This window comes from Corythoichthys intestinalis, chromosome 6 (assembly GCF_030265065.1).
Source record: "Corythoichthys intestinalis isolate RoL2023-P3 chromosome 6, ASM3026506v1, whole genome shotgun sequence".
Taxonomy (NCBI): Eukaryota; Metazoa; Chordata; class Actinopteri; order Syngnathiformes; family Syngnathidae; genus Corythoichthys; species Corythoichthys intestinalis.
The window spans coordinates 12,876,564-12,891,095 of NC_080400.1; the positions used below are offsets into that span (position 1 = coordinate 12,876,564).

General features: G+C 40.2%; 1 protein-coding gene across 3 annotated transcripts in view; it reads left to right on the top strand.

Moving 5' to 3' along the window:
* The window catches only part of LOC130917051 (roundabout homolog 2-like), a 796,933-nt gene that overhangs the window by 243,207 nt on the left and 539,194 nt on the right, over window positions 1–14,532 (top strand). The gene's annotated exons all lie outside the window — the stretch shown is intronic.

The window sequence follows — 14,532 nt, forward strand, 5'->3', positions numbered from 1 at the left end:
CCCTCAAACACACGTTTGATTGGCAGATGACTAAATTCCCTTGTTTTCAATCTACTAGAAATAAGTGAAATTATCTGCCAGTTCTTTAAGTAAATTTTACTCAGATTTCTTGAAATAAGATTATTTTCAGACAGCTATTTTTTAACTCACTTATTTTAAGCAAAAAAATAAATAAATAAAAACCTTTTTTATATTTCGTCAGGAATGTTCTTAATTCAACAAGTGATATTGTTCAAAACATTATTTGAAAACATTTTTCCCCTTGATTTTGGTGAAAATTACTAACCTTTAGATGTATAGGCTTAATAAGAACAAATGGTAATATTTACCTAAAATAAATTGAATATTCTGACCCATTAATCTGTAAACTAGTCTTTAACACTCAAAAAAACATGGAAAAAATTATTCGAATAGATTTTTTTTAAAAATCATCAGATTGAAACGTTATAAATTTGCAGTGTGAAAATTAGTACAAGTCATTAAAAATTTAGTTTTGCATTGATCATTTATCCTATCAATTAATTAGGTTCATATTGGTGAGAAATTAAGCCCTGATCCCCGTTCACCTAATCAGTTTGGTTTTATCAATGTCCTGTTCCCAGCAAAAAGTGTACATGCAGGTTATGCTGTTATAGCGTCCCCACCAATATTGAGAACAAACCTACGTCCTTGTAATGGAGCCATTTCAAGGTGTAGGGGGAAATTCTAATTGCCGTGTAAAGAGTTTTACTAATTTCGATGAGAAAGTGAATAGTTTTTTATGTTGTTGTCGTTGTTCGTAAACTACTTTTCCACACAAACGCACATCGAGGTATCATTTAGCTTAGCAATGAGAGGTATGAGAGACATTTTTCAAGTGTCCCAGAGCTCGTGAAACTTGGGGGGGAAAAAAGCGCATTTATCAAGGGTTCGTCAGCCGTGATTGCACATATGCGTCCGCTGTAACAGCCCTGCATTTTCTGCGATTGAATGAGTTGTTGACACATTAGCACGGCGACACTCTGACCCGCCGCTCAGCGCAAATTCATTCAAACATGCCTTTCAGTCCAAGACGGCCGTCAACCGCTCACTTTCGCCGAAAAGTCCGATCCAAAATACAGTACTGCCCCGGATGAGAGGAAGAAGGACAGGAGTCTGTATTGGCTTAGCCACTTTATTGTGGCAACAATAATAAAGAAAAGGAATAACAAAATAACGGCGGGCTTCCACGACATGCGACCGCTATCTCTTCCTCGCTTCCCTCTATGTCCCAGCTCCCTGTCTGATCGTCACTTTTTAAGGTGGGCTCGTATAGTTACGGACATTACAATACACAATGAATAGGTTGCCGTTGAGCCCCTTACATTACCGTAATTTCCGGATTACAAGCCGCTACTTTTTTCCCTCATTTTGAATCCTGCGGCGTATGCAATGATGCGGCCAGTTTATCAATTTTTCTAATGACCGCCAGGAGCGCTCGAGCATAAAATGCAAGCATAAGACACGTGGAATATATGTGTCGAGGAAGACACTAGTTGGCACTCTTACCCGTATTTTAACTTTGTGCTTTGTGCACAAATAAAAGTAGCAGACCCTCATCTTTGTGCATTAGTAGAATTAGCATACCCGCATCATGCTAGAAGAAATGGATATGACGTGCCGAGTTGAATTGAAGGCTTGGATGGCCAGCGGCGTCAGATCGTTTACAAAAGTGGCCGTATGCGAAGAGCAACTTTTCAAAAGTTTGACAGCGTGGAGCAGCGTGAAAAAAAATCCACCATCACCAACGGGTTTCGAAAAGCCGGTCTGCTACGTGACGAAGAGGACGACACGCTAAGGAGTGAGCTTGAGGAGTCAGCTAAGTGCCGTGTTGCTGGCGCTGTTTGGAAAGAAAAGTTAAGGTATTGTAACGATGACAAAGAGTAACCCGTTAAGTTAGGTTGCAATTCTTTATTTTGGAAACTCGTCGAACAACACACGACTGCTGCCTCTAGCAGCCGACGCACACACACAGACACACCCGCAACAACAGCACGTCTCTTGCTCTTCCGCACCTCCCTTACCTGTAAGTCACGCGCTGTACCATAACCCGATTCGTTAAAATATGGTATTTAAACTGTGTATTTCTTTATAAATATTTCAGTTTACTATGTGGGCACACGCGGCTTATAGTCAGGAGAGGCTTATGTATGTACAAAATGCTTTTTCCTTTAAAAATGTACTGGGTGAGGCTTGTAATCCGGGGCGCTCAATGGTACGGAAATTACGGTAGTTTGCCATTAGTTTGAAACGGCCTTAAAAAAATAAATAAATAAATAAAACATCTCTTTTGCATGGCGTGGCGGCTTTTATTTTGTTGTGGCGGTGCGCCACAATATCTAAACTGTAGGGGAAACCCTGCCTATTTTTCATTTGTTTTAATATACTGGTACTTTATATAAGTTGGAGGTAAAAATAAGTATTGAAATAATACATGTGAGACCAAAGGCCCTATTTTCACATGTAGCATGAATGTAAGGAATCTAGCACTGACTACAGTACATTCACCGACATTCAAAACGAGTCATCTCATCCACTTTGAACGCAGCCTGAGACTGATTGTCCTTGACGTGACGGAAGAAGAAAAGCTGTCGTGGATGACGATATGAGGGTGTGGGTGTTAGAAATGAGCATCTAGAAGAAAAACCATTCTCAGACGTTGCTCTAAATTGGGTCACGCTTGATGAATGTACCCTGCAAGTTGAAATCGATTAGATGTCTATTGCTGTCAATTGGAATGAATGTGTTAAGAACTATTCTCGCAGTCGGCGTGATGTCACGATGACGTCATCTCGCATAGCAACGTGTCGACAATTTGAAATGGGGGCACCCACAGGTAAACATCCGTAGACAAACGTCTGAAATTCATATATTTCAGCTGTGTTTTGCGTCTTTTTTTTCATAAAAACGTCTTTAACATGACTTATTATTATCACGAGTCACTACTGACAGACGCGAGGAGGCGATACAACTTAAAATTAGCGTTTATTGGCTTGCAAATCTGCTCATACAAAGTCGCAGCTGATAGCTGGATAAACAATCCAAAGGAATGGCCTGCAGTGGACTTCGGAAACATCTACAACTACCTCATAATGTCACCCAGTAAGTTGACCTTCATCAATTGTAGGCATTTTTTGTTTTTAAACAAATAAAAATAAATGGTAAGGCATTTCAGTCAATGGATGCAATATAGGTGGTTCTCCATGTTGACCATAGCACCTAGAGAAAAAGTGACTATTTTTAATTGGGGACCACAACAATGACTTGCAATAATACGTGGAATATGTACTGTGAGGAACTGAGAAAATTGGTAGTATATACAAAGTGATTATTTCTGCCGTAACCGATAATTCCCCTCCAAGCGTTATTTAACCATGAACCGTGGTAGAGCTAAATGGGGTGTCACGAGGCAAAAACGCCGTCCATGAGTCACGTCACGGCAAAATAACCAATTCCCACCAGGCCAATAATATACCGATGGACCAATCAGAGCAGTTCACGGCAAAACAAAAATAACGCTTTGCAAGTTGTCGGTTATGGTAATAATAACCACTGCCTAGTCTATTGAATCCTAGCAGCTAATTGGGGCCACAGGCGAGAATGGTCCACGGAACCGTCTTCCTTTACTGTTCCTCGATTGATTGCTTTCAGCCATTTACTTCTTTTCTTCTCACGAGGAAGAATGAAGAACTTCAAATGCGGCTCCGAACTCTTCCTTGTGTTACGACCCGCAACACAGCAACTTTTAGACATTCCGACAGAAAAAAAGACCGCAAATAGGACAAAAGTTCCACGCGTTTGTGCTACAATGCACGACAGAGCAACTGCTTGTGACTCGTGTTTTGCCCCCTTTTCAATTTGGCGACGCTTGATGATATATAATGCCTGGATGTCCGACTGCGAGAATAACTATGTTTGTGTTTTACAGTAGAAACCAGTCAGCCTTCTCTACTGCAGTTTCTCATCTTTTTCCAATCCTACTACTGTGCTTTACTCGGTCCCTGTGTTTGTGTCAAACCACGGTGTGTCACTTGGAAATAAGCGACTTTTGCTGCCCACCTAATCCACCTTCTCCTGTTTTCTGCGACGGTGACGCGGCATGTGAGTACACTTGGGGACCACATAATGGCTTCTTTGGGGAAAGCCGAGCCTCTGTAATGAGTGGTCAGGAGTGCTGGATGAAACTAGTGCAGAAGAGAAGAGAGAACACTGCGCATTGCTCGGCTGACCCGGGGATCATGCTCTGTTTTGTTGTTGTTCAATCACAGCCATTTGTAAGGGGTCCTGTAGTCAGCGCCTCACTTGCTGCTTGTATTGCCAAGAACTGTTTACTCTGCTACTGGAGCAAAGATAAAGAGTTTGTCGGGATGTAATCGTAACTAAAATGACTAAAGGGGCCTTTGTAGTTTAACCTTGTCATTGCCAGTGACACTAGGGCTTCCACAAACGTAGATTTATACTCGACTAACCGGCTCATATGTAGCGTACATGTTACTTTTCATTGCACTGGGAATAACATTGTAGCTGAAAATGTATAGTGGAACCAGAGGTTGCGCTAGACATTTTCGTTGTCTGTCATTTTGACTGACAGGGTCATAAAAATCCGGTCATAATCTATTTTTACATGTCACTTAAATTTTTAAAATGATAATGATGACATATTCAATAGTATTTAGTTTTCATTCATTTATATTATATTGTAACGCTTGCTTGGCGGCAAAAAATTAGACACGGAAGTCGTGGTATTTTTCTCCCTCTCCTACTCTGCTTACCGCCAACAACACCAACAAAACAACAACTCCGCCCCCAAAGAAAAAGAGGCAACTATATAGACCCCAATCACCAACGTCACACAATGATCTTAATTGTGGTTGTCAGCCCAAAATCTTCTAAATATATATTAAATGTGTCTTACCAGATATAAAATGACTACTACATAGTCTGTGGTGATCGTTTGGTGCCCAGATTTCTTGTCGAATTACAGCAGTCCATCTCGCTCTCCTCTTCGGGTCTCTCAGAATACGGTAGAACTTCAAGTCTCTCCGTCTCTCTTCTCTGTTACTGCAACCAACCGCTACACACGCCTTCACCATTTTGATTATTAATGTTAACGAGCAGAAAAACACGCCGTAATAGGAGGCATGTACGTAGCGGTAATGTGTAAACACGACGAGCTGACGGACAATATGGCGGCTCCAGTCAGGGGGGCGGAGTTGTGACGTCATGTGATTGGGGTCTATACACAGGCGGCAATCTAGTCCACCAATTGGATGACGCGCTGGCACACCGGGTGCACCAATAAGAACCTCGCGTTGATGTGTCAATCACGGTGCCGCCGCCAGACCCCGGTGACGCTACAATATTCTGACAGAATAGCCAACGACGTCATGCATTAAGAGAGACAATAGCTAATTAATATGCTCACTCGCCACCCTGTGGTCTCGGGTATGAATTGCAACCTGTCAAAATGACGGACGGACTTCAGTTTTTTCCGTCACCGTTTTAAAAACCCGTTTAACGACGGAAAATATTCAGTTAACGTGACCCCTGAGTGGAACAAAAAACAAAGCAGAAAAAACAAAGTATTCAAATTTTGATTAATGACAAAGATTATCATTGAGGACTACAGATATGAGAGTATGCTTATTTACCGTTTATTTTTAATTATTATTTTTATTTTTTAATTAAAAGATATTTTTTCAAATAAATGAATAAAAAGAATTACATGTTTTTTTTTTTTTTGTTTTGTTTTTTTTAATAAAAATGTGGAGGGGGGAATAAAAGACAAATGCATGCGACAATATTGACAATTAAGATGCTAGAAAAAGAGAGATTCAATAGAGAATATTGTCTCCAAACATTTGACCACCAAAATAGTTGATCAAATTGATAATTGGCGATAAGTTGATCAATCATGGCAGGGGCGTTACCGGGGGGCGCAGGGGTGGGCAGTGCCCGCCCACGGACACGCTCTGCCCACCCAAAGAAAATTGAGTGTAGCACTTACGGTAGTCTGGGCACCGCGTATGGTATCCCATTCATATCATACTGTGTATGTCAGCGGACACTGCCGTCGACTCTCTCGCATCCTACAGTACACACTGGGGGTGTGAGAAAATATGGTGATATATCGTGATACTTTGTATCCCAAAAGGTTATCGATATGCTCCTGCCAAGAATCGAGATATCGTTTTAAAAAGGTGTCAATATCTAAAAAAAATAAAATAAAACTGAACAAACAAGTTGCTACCAAAATCTTCCATCATAATCAGGGGTGCGCATATTTTTTTTTTGCCCAGGTTCTCAGAGGAGGACCTGGAGATGTGCCTTGGTCCTCCTCATTTAGCTTGAGAGCCGACCCGCCTGTGATAAAACTATGACAAGCTTTACTTAGAGCCAATTACCTTTAATTAATTATATTAACAATTATTGCTTGATTATCAACTGGCACAACAAATATGCCATTACTTTGAAGTGAAATGTAAAGACATAAACATAAAAGCACTCATTCAAAATAAAGGGCATTATGCGGCTCCCACATTAACTCCAAGCCTTTGTAAAAGTGGGATGTCCTCCTCATAAGAGCTCATTGAACGTGCATGTTTAGCGAATGGTTCATTCGCTGCCACCCTCCCAGTTCAAATGGATTGGACGTCTACTAGTGATAAACTCATTCCAATTCACAGCAGAAGCTTGTTAAGAAAGAAAGACAAGCATTTTTCTACTTTATTATTGTTTAAAAAAAAATTCGATGGGATGGCAACATGCTTAAAACATAATTATTACATTTCAAGTGCTTGAAAACAATTTATTAAAATATAAAGTATATGAAAGGTTTTTGTTGTTTTTTAATTATATTTTGGGGGGGGGGGGGGAGTGAAAAACATGTCTTTTATGGATCTCCTTCCAATGCTAAATCTGAATAAATACATTGAACACACACAATGGGGGGATGGTGGGGTGCCACTTCGCAGTTTTCCACTTATTGCGGCGGGTTCTGGTCCCCATTAACTACAAAAGACGAGCGATCACGCTATTACTAATTTATAAGGTGCAGGTATAAATCATTGATATACATCTTACAAGTCATTTATTACTCATTAAGAATCAGATTATTTATCATATATTAACTATAAGGCATCATTTACATTGTTAACTGTTAATAAACACTTAACAAATCAACAATAAATCATTCATTAAGTTTACTAATTATCTATTAACTAGTTATAACATAATTAGTGTTACCGTTTGTATTTTTCCCTGTTTCCCCTCGCCAGTATTGTTTGTGTCCTAAAAACAACACATCCAAGCTGTAAAATAAACTATTTATGGGCTACATGATGGATTTGGGTCAGTTGAACTCCATCGTGCAATTTCAGCCATTGAATACAATGTAACTGCCCTTTAAATTTATTGCAATTTCCTAGTTTATCTTTTTCACCTCACAGCGGAAGATTTCAAATGTCCTCTGCCTTTGTTAATATGCTCAACGTCATGAAAGCACAAACATCTCTCGGCCCCCCAACAGTGTGTTGTGAACCTCATTTAAATGGAAATCGAGCAATTATAAACCATGTGAAACCCGACCACTGCCATGACAGAATTGACTTATTTTTTTAAATACCTATATGTCACAGATGATAATGCAATTACAAACACTGACTTGCTTCTCACATTTTATCGGAAGGGAAACCTGCATATGATGTGTTTCGCCTCAAATGGTGTGTTGCAAAAATAATGTCAGCTATCCAGTTAGGGGGAGGGAGCTGTAACGGTAATCTTTTTTTTCAGCATGACTCTCACCTTCTGCAGGCACAGTTGCCTTCACTACTTATGATAACCACCAGTCATTTACCCACAAACACAATCATATCCGCATGACGTGGTAAATAGCATGTTTGCTCCGGCACAGTGTGGCTCCACCATGCTGACGGATGTGTCTGAAGAAGAAAGCTACTGCCAGAAAGATGCATCACACGTGCCATGCTGATGTTCTTTTTTGCTCTGCTCAAATTTGAACACCCTGAGGAGATATATATGACATCATGTGGTTTTTACTTGTACCAACCAGTATGCCGCAACTTATTGCATCTTGCCACCAAACCAGATTAGGTAAAAAAAGAAGTTACCCAGAGTTGAAACCGTGATTAGGCCTACTTGATCTTCATCAGCTGTTTCAAGAATTTTCATTGTGGGGTGTTGTTGATAATTATGTGCAAATGCAGGTGAATTTGAAAGATTATTTCTATTTTGATTCCATTTGCTGCCAATCAAACTGAACCCTCTCATTCCCTTTAAATTGGTGTACCTAGATCTGAAAACCAATGACATTTACGAGCACTTTCAATCCGGTTTCCGCCCCCTCCATAGCACTGAAACAGCCTTACTTAGAATTACAAACGACCTCCTCATAGCATCCGACTCCGGTTTATTATCAATTCTCGTCCTCCTCGACCTCACTGCCGCCTTCGACACAATTTCCCATAAAATCCTTCTCAACCGACTCTCCTCCATTGGTATCACCCACACACCCCTTTCCTGGTTCACTTCCTACCTCTCCAACCGCACACAATTCGTCAAACTTGGCCCCCATCAATCCAGTTCCCTCCCTGTTTCCGCTGGTGTGCCCCAGGGCTCTGTCCTGGGGCCGCTCCTCTTCATCATCCACATTCTACCCCTCGGTTCCATCTTCCGCAAATACAACATTCACTTTCACTGTTATGCGGATGAAACCCAGCTCTATATATCCTCAAAACCAACCGCCTCCCTCCCACCTTCCTCCTTCACCCTCTGCTTAGATGACATTAACTCCTGCTTCTCCTCCAACTTCCTCCTACTTAACAGCTCCAAAACAGAAGTCCTCTTAGTTGGTACAACCGCAACGCTCTCTAATGTCGATAAGTTCTCTATTACTTTACCGATCTCTCCTTCATCTCAGGTTAAGAGTCTGGGTGTCATCCTCGACAGCACATTTTCCTTCCGGTCACATATGAACAGCATCACCAGATCAGCCTATTTCCACTTTCGCAACTTTTCTCCCTCCTCCCTTCTCTCATCCGCCATACTGCTTCCACTCTGGTCTGTAATCTAATAACCTCCCGGCTCGATTATTGCAACTCACTGCTCTTCGGTCTCCCTAACAAATCCCTCCAGAAACTGCAGCTCCTCCAGAACTCAGCAGCACGCCTCATCACTCGAACCCCCGCAACACACCACATCACCCCCATCCTCCGTCAACTTCACTGGCTTCCGTCAAACAAAGAATCAATTACAAGATCCTCATCATCACATTCAAAATACTCCATGCCCTGGCCCCTCCCTACCTTTGCGATCTTCTCCGTCTAAACAATCCAACCCGTTCACTTTGCTCTACCACTATTCTTCCCCTCTCCGTCCCCCGTGTCCGCCTCTCCACCTTTGGTTCCAGAGCTTTTAGTCATTACGCCCTCCAGCTCTGGAACTCCCTACCCCCTGATCTCCGCAGCATATCTACTCTATCACTTTTCAAATCTAGACTGAAAACACACCTGTTCACTCTTTCTTACCCACCATAACCCCTAGCTGTTATATTTTTACTTCTTTTTATTGTGCTTTTAATTTTTTTATCCTTTTAATACCTTTTTATCGTACTGGGATTCCATGTCTCTTGTGAAGCGTCTTTGTGTGTTTTGAAAAGCGCTCTAGAAATAAAATGTATTATTATTATTATTATTATTATTAGTTAAACGAAATTAAGCAACTTCTTAAAATAGGCCAATGAGAAAATCTGGTACCTTGAATCAGTGGGTGATCCAGTTTCAGTATCCATACCTGCTAAAACATTAATTTTATAGACAAGTTTCCGAAACATGGGCGGTGCCATCTTTGACATTTTCTTCCGGTTTAGACAGAACAACAGGAAGTGAAGTTGACGTAAGCAGTGTGTAGACAAGGTTAAAACTGCAAAATCAAACTAGAGGAACCCAAGGAATCTCCAAAACTGGATTCAGCATGACTTAGATGAGGACTTTCTGTGTTGTGCGTTTGTTCTTATCACTTTGTTTATCGTTCGTGGACAAAATTCCAACAATCTGTGCAGCCTGTGTTAACATGAAATGTAGATTGATACGCCGGCCACTTGAGTGACCAAAATGAGGCAAAATTACAAATAATATTACAGTTGCCGAATGCAGAAGGGCTGACACAGATTTTGTTGTTACAAAGAAATACTACTAGGTATTGCTCATCTGGTTCGATTATAGTGATGATATTATGAGCTCATCACACATTTACATATAAACACAAATAGTATGTCATTCAAGTCTGTGGATCACAGAATCTTTGCCTCTTTTCTGATCAAATTACTGTATTGGCCCGAATATAAGACTGTTTTTTGCATTGAAATAAGACTGAAAAAGGGGTCGCCTTATATTCGCGGTCTAGACGTTATACCCATTCACGACGCTAGATGGCGCCAGATATCATTGGAGCAATGTTCTGTCATGACAGATCTCAGCTATTCCTCGCTTCAGAGCTTTGTAATAGACATCGCGAGGTTCCAGATGGGGCTAGAGTGGGCTAAGATAACAGGTTAATTTTCAGCGCTACACTGACACAAGACTCCAACCTTCCTTTGTGAAGTACTTTGTCACATCCTGTTGGCCTTTTCTACCCCTCTCCTGTTTTGCTTTCTTTTCTTTCCTCTTTTGATTACCCGATTTTTGTTTTGAAAACATTTTTGCAGTACAGCACACTCATTGACTAGTCATTGACTAGTGTAAATGTGCACCGCTGCTCCCGATCTGATCGAAGGAAGGGCGGACCAAACCATTTAATGAAAATACGGGGGTTGGGGCGGGGGGTGACTGGAAATACATATGCTCTCTGGGTGTTTACTTTTTGCCAAAAACAAAACAAGAAAAAGCAACCCTTTGTTTTATTTCTAAAAAATTTATAATGATTAATATTTTATTTTGCAAACGATTCCCTAATGTTCTAAATTTCTTTGTGGGCCACATACGGGCATGGGCCCTTAGAATCAATATCACTTTTCACCCTTATACGGCGCCCCTGCCTCTCATTACGGCCAAATAGCAGGGCATGGATGTCAAATCCCAGATTCTCAGACTAATAGTTTCAGGGTCATCATTATCAAGTGTGCATGGCCGTCATCATGGAAGTGTTTAGAGTCTTCAAACAGCTGCTTCCCTTCAACCAAAACACGCATTCCTCTCCAATCTTCTCAGTCGAACCTTCTCTTTCCGAGGCTGCTAATTTACAGCAAGTGATGCAAAATACAAAACAAATAGTCTATAAACATCTTGCAGCTGCTGGGGAAATCAGATGACGTATACGCACACTGCAATTACAATAAGTTAGAGTAAGTGGAAGTACTGAGTTGAAGCATTTTTTCTTGGGGGGGGGGGGGGTTACGACTGGCAAAAATAAAAAAATAGAAGCACTGATTGAACTCTTGTACTTTAAGAGGGGAGATACTTTTGGTCATATCTGTGTGCTTGAAGATGCACTCAGTGGTTTGAAAATTGGTCGAAAGGAAATGACCGCTCACCATAAGTCTAATTTGAATAACGTATTGGCCCAAATATAAGACGGCCCTGATTATAAGATGACCCCCTCTTTTTCAAGACTCAAGTTTGAAAATAGACTTTTTGAACACCAAATTAATTTTTTTACAGAACATAATTACAGTACATCCGAAACATATGATTATAACAATATATTTCAGAGAAAAAACATGTTATTTTGCCTCATTTAACTCTTAATATCTGAACATTTAAATATTTAAACTAAAGTGCAATCACATTCGTAAATGAATGGCTTCTGGTTTTTGAAATGTAAATAAACCAATCTATTGTGATAAAACAGCAAAATTGCAATAACTGCATTAACCATCAAAGTCTAACTGTAGTCTTGAAACAAATCTGAATAAGGAAAAACATTGCAATAAAATAATGCAAACTGGTTAAACTAGTAGCTGAGAGCTGTCATGACAGAACATCGCTTGAATGATATCTGGTGTCATCTAGCGTCGTGAATGGATATAATGTCTATATCGCGAATATAAGACGACCCCCTCTTTTTCAATCTTATTTCAATGCAAAAAACACTGTCTTATATTTGGGCCAATACGGGTACTTTCTTCATATTTTAAGCCATTCTAACTTTGTCGTGCAAAAAGAAAGTGGTCGGAAGAATATATACAATATGGATTCTCATGTATCAGGAACGGGATGGAAGTCAGCATCCTAGCTGCATGATTTGCAATGCCAAGTTGAGCAACTCTAGCCTCACACCGGCAAAACTAAAGGAACACTTCGAGAAGCTTCATGGAGATGGGAAATATAAGAACACAACGTTTGCTGAGTTCATGGTGAAGAGAGCCAAATTTGGAGATAAGGGCACTCTGCCTGCTCTTTGATTTGTACCCATTAACAAACCGAACCAAAAAAACACATTTTTATTTAACACTAAAGTAGGGTTCTGTTAATGCGCATGTGAAATTGGTGGGGTTCAGTAGAACAACAAAGTTAACCCTTTAACACCGAACGTGTCGCCGGCGACATGTTTACTCATATCATCTTTGAAGCCTCGTCATGCTGTAATTACGTCACCCACGTGCCGCTGGTTGCTGTCATTTGAAAGTGCGGAAGTTGATGTCCACACCAGTATTAATTTGAAGTCAATCGACCAAGTAAAACGGGAGATAATGTCATTTGAATTTTATAGTTTTATTGCACTCATAAATAAGCATTAAAACGCTGTATGGACCATGTGTTTATCTACATATTTCCATCATTTCTTGTCCTTTTTCAAAACCGAAAGCAGCACGAAAGACTACATATCCCAAGAGCCGTTGTGAGGTCAAGAAGGACAAACCTAATGTGAACATTTTTAATAAAATGCGAGGCGCCACCTATGGAAAGGGAGACATGCGAAGCCGGTTGGATTGAGCGAGCGACCTTGAAACGTGCGAAATGTATCGAAAACTAAATTTAGCGCAAGCTAATGCATTATTTCAATAACTCAAGGAAGAGGATGAGATGTTTTTGTTGTTGTTTTTCCTCCGATCAGTTGGCGTCTCGGCGAGTAGAAGTGACAGCGCGCAAACGGCAGAAGAGTGGGCTGTGTGACGTAGCTCTGTGTCCTGTGAAAGAGGAAACTTTATTGAGTCGCAAAAAAAAAACTTTATTGAGTCGCTTGCCTGAGAAAATTGAACTGAACTACTTGTCATTATTTTTTAAGATACTTTTTTTCAAGGTTATATTTGATTTTTTTTTTTCTTCATTATCAATCTTTTCAATTTGTATATAGATGTGTGTGTTCGAGAAGCTTGATTGCATGTATATACTTTTGATAAGGTGATGGGTACAATACCTAACCTCACAAAGAGATATCCTCTAAACCCTTTTTGTGTTAGATGATGTATATGGCGGAAAACACTCAGGTGACTTGAAGTTCCGCTCTGAGACCCTCAATTTAGCCAACTTTCAAAATTGTCGGAAATGCATGTGTGATACATCATTGGAAATCTCAATTTTCTGGCAGAACAAAAATTTTGAACAGTAAGGCATTTTGGAAAAAAAAAAAAGATTCAAACAGCAAAACCCTAATTAGAGGCGAGAGCACACGAGAGCAAAATTAAAGACGCCACGATTTTAACAAGATATTATCGCGTACTTACCTTGTTTCGATCCAAAAACTCCATGTATCACCGAGTGTCAAGACACAGCTGTGAATGGCCACAGCCGGATTTTTTTTTTTTTTTTTTTGGGTGAAACATGGTGATATAACAAGGGTCGCGATGCAGAAATCGCAGACAACAAGGAGTGGTTGAGATTTTCTTTTTCATATAGTTACCCTTTTAAACGTTATTTTTCAATATTTTTGGTTTGGATTGATTATTTATCATTTAACATATCGGGGAAAATGCGACAGTAAAAAAAAAAAAAATTGCAATTAAGTGATAGTTATGAGGTAGATATCCGTGACTTTTTTACAGACGCCAAATTTTTCATTGTGATGTAATCCATTTAAAAGTTTAAAATATGCGAGTGAATAATTTTTTTAATTCGTTTTTTTTTTTTTTTTTTTAACTAAAATTTCAATTTTAAATTTTATTTGTATAGCCCTGGATCACAACGAGGTTGTCTCAAAGGGCTTTGCAGTGGCAATATGATACACAATCAGAAACAGCAAATGAAGCAACAAAGATGAATAAATAAAGTTCAAGTCCTGGGTATCCCCCATCCTTAGACCCTCCATGTCGGCAAGGAAAAACTCCCAAAACTCCAGAGTCTTTGAGAGAAAATGAGAAACCTTGGGGAGTACCACAGTCAGGAGAGATCCACTCCCAGGACGGATAGACAGGAAGCCCCAGGACTGCTAATGGGAATTAGCAGGCGAAGTTACAGTCCGTAAAGATGCAGTGGACTAAAGGAACAAGAAGAGGTCTATCTAGCCCAGGGGTGGGCAAACCGGTCCTCGAGGGCCGCAGTGGGTCCTGGTCTTTGTTCC